The sequence below is a fragment of the Oncorhynchus keta genome, chromosome 13 (genome assembly GCF_023373465.1).
Source record: "Oncorhynchus keta strain PuntledgeMale-10-30-2019 chromosome 13, Oket_V2, whole genome shotgun sequence".
Classification (NCBI taxonomy): Eukaryota; Metazoa; Chordata; class Actinopteri; order Salmoniformes; family Salmonidae; genus Oncorhynchus; species Oncorhynchus keta.
Window position 1 is genome coordinate 26858103 of NC_068433.1, and position 7389 is coordinate 26865491.

The 7389-nt window shown below is 41.4% G+C and overlaps 1 protein-coding gene across 1 annotated transcript in view; it reads right to left on the reverse strand.

Annotated features, from left to right (window-relative positions):
- LOC118373068 (ras-related protein Rab-14) overlaps positions 1-6822 on the reverse strand; it is a 107710-nt gene extending 100888 nt beyond the window's left edge. Inside the window, exon 1 of the mRNA XM_052459884.1 lies at positions 6364-6822. The gene's annotated coding sequence lies outside the window, so the exon portion shown is untranslated. The remainder of the gene's footprint in view (positions 1-6363) is intronic.
- Between the last annotated feature and the right edge of the window lie 567 nt (positions 6823-7389).

Consider the following 7389-nt stretch of genomic DNA (forward strand, 5'->3'; position numbering starts at 1 on the left):
GTAAAGGAATACCGCTTCTGAAGCTCGACAAATGTCCATCACTAGGCAACCAGAATTGTCAATCAAATAACCTCAAACTGTCTGTGCATAGATTTTCTGCCTGCACAGACAGCCCTCTCCTAAAAAATTACCTTAAAGTTAGTTAAATACTGTGACATACCAAGACATTCAGACATATTCAGTAGAAACAAAAAATCTGCTAGGAATCGACTCCTAAAGATTCAGTATTTTGGAACAAAGGAGACTTATTAGCCACCGTACGTCCAAGAACGGAGAGCCGTCCACTCTAGGAGCTCAGATACAATCATTTAAATTACCAACGTTTGGACAGACAAGCCGTCTTCATCAGGGTATAATGACAAACACTGCGGGTCACTAGTTTATATAGTGTCAAATGACGCACAGGTGTCTGTAATCATGGCCGGGTGTGCCCTGACATCATTGGTTAATTCTCAGATATAAACATGAATGGATAGCATATGATCATAGATACAATTTGGCTACGTAGACCTACAAACATGTACAATGAAGAGCAAAATCACAACAACCACAAGAATGGCTTCAGATCAAAGTCTACGTTGAGACCATACTTCCGAGAACAAACACTTGCATCTTTCATAGCGAGCTAGCAAGGGACAGAGAGCGAGCGGGGAGAGGCACATTATAGGCAGGTCAGCCACCAGGCAATGTCTCAACTTCAGTAAAGCAGGGCCTATCATCAAAGAATAGGCTAATTGTACACGCAACAGACCGAAGACTAACGATGAGATTGTGTTTAGCGATGAGAGAGCAGGCGAACAAGCTGCAATGTGATTTAAAATTTTAAGGGGGGAAAAACATTTTTCCATTAGTGATATTTCTTAAATGTAAAGGATCCCAGATTTTGCTTAAAAGTTTAAACATTCACACCCCTAATTACAATCTCTAGGTCAGCAGTCAAATCAGTCAAATGGTTAGTTAATTGGTTATTATTCATCTACGAAATGAATGTCAAATTTGTGAGGTTAAATAAATTAAATAAAAAACCACTTACCCCCTTGTTTTTCCATCATGACAAAGATAGAGGACTTCTCTGGAGATGTAGCCTAATCTCACTCAATGAAAGCTAGAACTGCATAGCACCAAATAGGTGTTTATGTTGGGGTTGTTCATTATCATTATGTGCCATGTTCAATGGAGTGTTTCCTAGCCATGGGGGCTCCCACTCTGCCTCATAAACCTCAAGCAACAAACTGCTCTGAGGACTCACAGATAGTCAGAGTAAAAGGGGTGTGACAGTAGTTTACAGAGGAGTCAGTCCACCTCAAAAAGCACAAGAAGGAGACTCACCTTTCCATAGAGGGGTTATAAAAGTTACTATGGCCAAACCGGTCTGGCGTTACAGACATTGTTGTGAGAAGACCGATTTTCAGGATGTCTCATGGTCTGACACTGCTCTAGCTCTGCCACCTTTCACCTCAGGCGTGGAAGGGCGACATCGGCGGATTGAGGCTCAGCCCATGCAAAAAAAAGTTTATGTCTCTAACTTAAAACTAACAGATTTTGATGGGATTTTTTATATTATGATAATTACATTTCGACGGGGGTACGGGGGTTAAAAGGATAACTTTTTCTTTGCAACTTCGGGTAAAAAGCTTTAGCTCATGGTGAAAATGCATTGTGTGGTCGAGCCAGTCCTCCATGAAAGCAATTCAGCTTGTCCTTCAACCCAACTTGACCTTGAACAGTCAAAAATGGCAGCTCTCTGAGAGGGCTATCTGTATGGTGCAATTCTCATATGAAGACTTTTCTTACAAGCCCAAACTTTGATGGAGAAATCAGCTAGTGACTAAAATGCTGTGACAACCCTAATAAAATACAATTGTATGGCAGTCGTTATATTTTTCAATCAAATTCTTAGAAAACATGTAGTCTGATTAGTGACATGTACCATTACACCCAACCCCATTGGAAAACACTATACAATGTGTTAGGGATTTTTACCATTGAAGACCATAACATCGAAACCATTATAACGGCTTTAGTTTAATGGGTTTGCTTGTTTCCCAATCGCCAAGAATGGTTTAACTTTTTTTCTGGTTAGGCTATATTGATCTCTGACACCCTCTTCAGTAATCTGTGTATTCATTTTTAATCACAGTGCTTATAGCATCAGACAAGCTTATATAGTTGATTTGATTCAAACATAGGGTGTGTCTAAATATGGAAAATACACATCTCGGTCGACCAATATATATATATATATATATATATTTTTTTTTTTTTTTGGGGGGTCTAACACTGGAGTTTGAGAGCTGACATCTGTAATGCAAGTAGAATTCAAATTCAACCACCCTGGATAGTAGCCTATAAAGTACAACCTGTGAATACCAGTGACTAAGTAATCTATTATCATGGTAATCCCAGTGTCCCATTTTGTTTCCCTCTATCCAGTAAATTCCTCTTTAGCCTGTGGTTAAGTACAGTAGTTATAACGGCATTGCAGTTAAAGCAGGTTTGTAGATTCAAATCGCTACGCAACAGAGCCTGGTGCCAACCAGAAAAAGAGCTGTGCTATGGCCTGCTGTTCAACGACCAAGTTTTCCTGCTAAACAATTTAGCACTATGACAATTGCTTCTATTTTGAGCTAGGGTGAATTGAGAGAAGATGGGAGAAGGTGAAAGACAGAAGTAGAAAGTGAAACCGGGGAGCAGGATGAAGAAAAGGGATTCTCTCATTGTGATATGCAGAGGCAGATTGAGTAAACTACACAGGGAGGAGAGAGCAGCGTCATCCAGAACAGAAGTGAGTGGATGCGTGCTAATTGGCTGAGTGGGGTAATTCCAGGTTAAGGTGTCATCTTACCCTTTTCCTCTCAGTACGTGGTTGGTCAGAGACCCTTGGGGGCCACACACCCCTGCAGCAAAACACTCCCCTTTGCAGCTCTAGCTGCTTGAAAAACAATAGTGCAGAGAGTTCAGAAGAGAAGCTGTGGGGTAAACAAGGACAAAGGCAATTGATGAGGTAGGGGAAATCATGTACTTAGGGTGTGGGATAAGCTCTGGTGAGGGATTTGATACACTGACCGTGAAGTGGTCTACCACACCTGACTGCTTTTCTAAGGAACCAATTTAAACTGGTGGTAAAACTATTTTCCCCTGCTGTTAACAACTGTGTCAGTGGTGTGTGAGGTCCGGACTACTTGCTTGCCTTGCTGCTAACCTGACTGCCACCCCTCACATGACCCTCTTATGTGGTGCCACCACATAAGGCTCATATGTGAGAGTTTCTCCATTAGGCGGCAACTATACGACTACAAGAGCCATACACACACAAACACGTATATTCTGGACACTAACGCTAGACCTATTCCTTCTTTGGGTAAATGATGGGGGAAAACTCCCCTTTTCCTGAGTGAAGCCCAGGTGGAGTATCCATCCAAGGAGAGGGCGATTGAGAGCAGCATGTGACCAAACTGCAGTCTCAATGCTTATCCATCCACTCACACCGATTCATAAAACAGAGAGCGGTCACCTCTTTCTTTTTAATCACATCCATTTCCTGTTGTTGAACAAATATATATATATATATATATATATTATTATTTTTTATTTTTTTTTATTTTTTAAATCGGTGTCACACACACATATGGGCTGTTTGCTCTCTTCTCTGACTCATTGCCATATTGTTATACTGTCACACAACATCCAAATCCTGTGGTAAATTGCACATGCCTTTGGGTTGTGATCAGAACCAAAGGCAGAGATGGAATGAACAAAACACTTGCAGAACGTGGTTTTCATCAACACACATACAGTGCATTTCTTTTCATTTACTGTGTGATGTGCAATTGTAATAAGGGAATTAATATAAATCAAATTCAAGGCCAAGAAAATACCAAATGCCTCTGCTCATGTCACACAGATGAGTATCTGTCATATGGTGACACTTCTACATGAATACATTCATATTCCAACCTAATCAAAGCCTAATTTGTATCATAACAAATAAATATTTATGTGATTATGAGCTGGCTGAGACAAGGCCTAGATAAGGATGCATGGTGTATGTGTGTGTGTGGGGGGGGGATTATATGTCGGAATATTATTGTTTTGACAATATTATGTTTGCGTTAGATGGCTGTACCTGCACCAAAACTCCAGTAGTTTTTCCTTCATAGCTTGTTCTCCATCTTTCTAAAAAAGGAAGCCAATTTGTTTTACTCATGGCTCTCCCCTTGTCCCTCTGCAGAAGACTTATGGTGAGCAATATGTTTGGAACATCGAATCTCAATAAAATCACAATATAGAATCGGAATACATATAATATCAGTACCTAAGTAGCGTGATAATATTGTATCGTGAGGTCCCTAGTCATCCGTGTGATTACTGGATAGCTGGCTGAGCTACGAAAAATATATAAATGCAACATGTAAAGTGTTGGTCCCGTTTTCATGAGCTGAAATAAAAGATCCCAGAAATGTTCCATACGCACACACAAAAAAAAGTGCACCAATCTTTTTAGATCCTTGTTAGTGAGCATTTCTCCTTTGCCAAGATAATCCACCTATCTACAGGTGTGGCATATCAAGTAGCTGATTAAACAGCATGATCATTACACATGTGCACCTTGTGCTGGGGACTATAAAAGGCCACTAAAATGTGCAGTTGTGTCACACGACACAAATCTCAAGTTTTGAGGGAGTGTGCAATTGGCATGCTGAATGCAGGAATGTCCAACAGAGGTGTTGTCAGAGAATTGAATGTAAACTTCACTACCATACACCGCCTCCAACATCGTTTTAGAGAATTTGGCAGTACTCCGGAGTGGCGCAGCGGTCTAAGGCATTGCATCTCAGTGTAAGAGGCTTCACTTACAGTCCCTGGTTTGAATCCAGGCAGTATCACGTTCGGCCGTGAGTGGGATCCCCATAGGGCGGCGCACAATTGGCTCAGCGTCTTCCGGGTTTGGCCATCATTGTAAAAAAGTATTTGTTCTTAACTGACTTGCCTAGTTAAATAAATAAAAGGTTCAATAAAAATAAATAAAATTACATCCAACCGGTCTCACAACCACAGACCACATTTAACCACACCAGCCCAGGGGGGTGCTGAAGAGTATTTCTGTCTGTAATAAAGCCCTTTTGTGTTTGTGTGTGTGTGTGTGTGTGGGGGGGGCAGGCATGACTCCCCAGTGGGTAGGCCTACACCATTCCAGGCCCACCCATGGCTGCGCCCCTGCCCAGTCATGTGAAACCCATAGAGTAGGGCCTATTGAATTTATTTCCTTCTATGAACTGTAACTCAGTACAATCTTTGAAATTGTTGCCTTCATATTTTTGTTCAGTAAGTTAATAATGATGTACTTTGATGAATGACACTATCGCAGAACAATACAGTTGGCTTGTGACTGATCTTTGACATTTCAAGTAGCTACACGTCTGATTATATCTAGCTACATGAAATGGAAAAGATTGACAAACTAATTTGGCTAAGGATTCAGCACCATCCATCAGCTGGCCATGGGTGGCTACCTAGCTGTCGGGCTAACTGATGTTGTTAACACAAACCGTGGCAACGTCAGTTGGTGTCTGTTGAGATAGCTGGCTAGCTAACATCTATTTATTGTAGATGATTGGACGCTAAGAGAAATGTATATCTAGCTAATTCAGGCAAAGGAGCTTGGGGAGAGGTGGGTAGCTAATTGGAGTAGCTACATTTCTAGCTATGACCATAACATTGGGCCTAGTCTCGTACGTTGTTAGCTATCGTCCCTGACCTGCTAGCTAACAAGCTAACTAGCCAGCTAGAAACAAGCTAATCATAATGCGTGTCATCATTTATTGGCTCTACAAATAGGTAGCTAGATAACTATGTCGGTCAAAAAGACAGTAACGTTACCATGATGAGCCGTGATAACTCTAACATAAACTAGCTACCTTAAGTGAAATGTTGCGCCAACAATTGTGATAGGTACCGAACATTAGCCAACTTACTCTTCCGGTCAGCTAGCTGGCTACTTATACTAGATAGTTACCGAAATTCAACAGCCTGTTCCCGAAATACAGATAGACCGAAAACCACAATGGCTAGCCAAAACCACGGGAACTGAAGAATGGTAAAAACAAATATATACAAAGCAAAATACATCTCGTTAGATAGCTAGTAGTCACCCTTCTAGTAAACGTTGCCAATTTATGAAACTCGTTGACTGGAAACGTTAACTACTGGTTAGCTAGGCTTGACAGCTAGCTGCCATGTTAGCAAATTAGCGTAGTACGTTAGCTAGTTGTTAGTTTACTAAGTAAGACAACACATGTTTACAGTTTTATAAATGTGTTATATGTGGATACGAGCACGTCTATATCGTGTTTTTGTTCTCACCGGGAATTGTCGGTTTTATGTCTTGAGCTGCTCAGAAGGGATCTGTAGGTTATCCTGCCTGAAATATCTGCCTTGGCTGTCTATCCAAGATGGCTGCTTGCACTGCAACGGGTTTCCTCTGTTGTATATGGGCTTCTTGGACAAAGGCACTGCGGTATAATAAGAACTGGATACTGCGTCCAAGATGTCCGCCCGTTGTTTTCAAGGTAATCTACTCACGTTCTCATACGCCAATTCATAGACCGTCTATATCCTGGTTGCATCCGGTTTATACTTATTAAGCAATAACGCCTCAATCACACTAGCAGTGTTTTTTAGCGCAAAATAGTACATAGCATCATCTGAATATGTGCAACAAAGTTCAACATTCACCTTCTGCTACCATGTGAAGCCGTCTATGGGTAAAGTTTGACGCATAACTTCAATAAATCCAACGTATGCACCACACATAACGCATTGCAACTGCCTCTGCAACCAATGCTGCAAGGCAAACACAGCATTCCATTGGAAATGAATGTACCAAACTGTTAGCACTGTCGGTGGGATCGAGGCGTAAGCGGTATAAGGCTAATAATATATGATGGCTCAGGGCTATTCCTTATGCGTAGCTCAATGCAGAGCGCCTGGATATAGCCAATGGTGGTATATTGGCCATATCAAATCAAATGTATTTATAGAGCCCTTTTTACATCAGCAGATGTCACAAAGTGCTTATACAGAAACCCAGCCTAATGCCCCAAACAGCAAGAAATGCAGATGTAGAAGCACAGTGGCTAGGAACAACTCTGTAGAAAGGCAGGAACCTAGGAAGAAACCTAGAGAGGAACCAGGCTCTGAGGGGTTGTCAGTCCTCTTCTGGTTTTGCCAGGTAGAGGTTATAAGTGTACATGGCCATTAAGGCCAGATTGTTCTTCAAGATGTTGAAATGTTCATAGATTACCAGTAGGGTCAAATAATAATCACAGTGGTTTTAGAGGGTGCAACAGGTCAGTACCTCAGGAGTAAATGTCAGTTGGCTTTTCATAG